Source organism: Calidris pugnax, unplaced genomic scaffold, assembly GCF_001431845.1.
Source record: "Calidris pugnax isolate Ruff unplaced genomic scaffold, ASM143184v1 scaffold11, whole genome shotgun sequence".
Lineage (NCBI taxonomy): Eukaryota > Metazoa > Chordata > Aves > Charadriiformes > Scolopacidae > Calidris > Calidris pugnax.
The window spans coordinates 14,427,766-14,429,906 of NW_015090803.1; positions in this window are offsets into that span (position 1 = coordinate 14,427,766).

Sequence of the window (2,141 nt, forward strand, 5' to 3'; positions counted from 1 at the left end):
CGGGATACCGGGGTGGGGGGGGCAAGAAAGGAGGTCACCAGGGGTGCCAGCACCGAGGGGACCCCGGGGGGGCTTCCTGGGCACGTCTCCTTGGGGGATAAACCCCCGAGTTACTGCGCTGACATTTTTAAGCTAAACACTTATTTCATGGCATCGCCAAAAAAATAAATAAATAATGAAATAAAGAGGCGCTGCCGAACTGCTGCCAAATAAAACCACCCGAGAAGAGCCCCCGGTGCCTGTCTGACCCCCCGCCGCCTCTCCCGCCCCTTTTTCTTCCTCGGTCCTTCCCTTCGCGGCAGCAGCAGCACCATCAGGAGCAGAGCCCTTCCCCCGGAATAACCGCAGTAAACGGTGTCTCATGGCTACACTCGGGAGCCGGGGAGCCGCCCGGGGTAAACGCGGGTATGTCCGCCGTCACCGTCTCTCTCTCCCTTCCCCACGCACCCGCGTCCCGCAGACCCACGGCAGCCCCGGCCCCGCCGCTCGGTGCCCCCGCCGGTGCCGGGAGGCTGCGGCAGTGTCCGTGGTGCTGGTGGCCGTCTGTCCGCCCGCCGGGGCTGGCCCGGCATCCTAACCCGCGGCTGGGAGCCCGCACCTTCCCCCGCTGGGTGCGGGAGTCCCGGTTGGAGGAGCGTTCCCGCTCCCCTCCTGCGGGAAGAAAAACCCCGTGGGAGTGGGCAAAATCCAGCCATCCCGCCGCCCCGGCCTCCTCTTCCTCGGGTGCCCGCGGCTGGGATTAGGCAGCATAACCCGCGCTTGTTTACCAGCTTAATTGCTCGGGTATAATTGCCTGGGAAGCTATGCCAGATGCAGAGTACGCTGAAGCCACAATACGCAGATAAAATTAATTAGACTAAACCTTAACGATGCTAGGGCGCTTGTTAGTGCGCCAGGAGCTGATCGAATGATGTTCTGAAAAGTATGTCTCCAGCAAACAAAATTCATGAAAAAAACGTAGCAAAAGAAGTGTACACCTTATGGGGTCGGTGCCTTGCAGTCACATTCCTGCCACATTCCTGGCCAAATGCCTCTGCAGAGGACATCAGCTATTCACTAGCTTCTGTCTCTCCTCACTCCCTTCCCTCTTCGCTCTCCTCTCTCTTCACAAGGTCTTACCAGCATCCTGGAAAAAAGGTAGGCAGTACTGTACACCACGTCTGACTTCCTTGTCTTCTCCAGCCCCTTTCTTCTTTCAATTTTAGGACTGAAACTGGAAACGAATGCACTTCCTTCCCTCCAAACCCCTCCATCTGTCCAAGCACTCAGTTTCTTCCAGCCTGAACTTCCCAGTCCCTTTCGGTAATCCTTTCATCCCTAGCCTCTCCCTGCTTGCTGGTTTCTTCCTCTGTCAACACAAGTGTGCTGTGATGACTCCATACACAACATAAATTGCTGCTCTGCTTTCATTCTTCTCCTCAGCTGCATTATCTTTGTGTTGAAAGCTTGCAGGCGTTGTTTAAGGCTCCTCTTCTTCTAATTTTTAATTTAATTGCTTCCAGTCTGTCTTTTACTCCCTCACTGAGAATGAACAAAGTCTCTAGCAACTTTCTTATTCTTCACTGAGCCTCAAGATCTCAACTCTTTCTTGACCTTTTGTCCTGCTTGGATACTGTCAGGGACACCCATACTTATGCTGTCTCATCAAGCCATCTCCAAATCTACTGGTGGCTACACGAAGAAGGAATTGTAGCTTTAGCCTCCCATGATGGACTCCATCTCCCAGTTCCATTCTGGGGCCACAGGAACTTGGACGGTACCAATGAGGTATTGTGCCTACTCTTCAACTCCTGAATTTGGGAAGAGAGACTGAGGAAAACTCATGTAGCTGTGCAGAAACCACATCTCCTGCACATTTGCAATCCCTGCCCGCTATCGGAAATCCACTCCTGTGGATCAGCCACCTATTTAGCAACAAACGTGATGTTTCAGATGTTCAACACACAGAGAATCACAGAATGTAGGGAGAGCTTCCTTATGTGTCACTGGGGCCTCCCAGACATGGTTACCTAAAAATTTCTATACCACATTATCCGCAGCTTTTGTACATCTGTCCTCACCTGATGTTCTTACTGTCTTATGTTCTTTTCTATTTGCTAATTTGTGTGCAATGGAGATCTTGCCTCATATTCAGTGTAAAA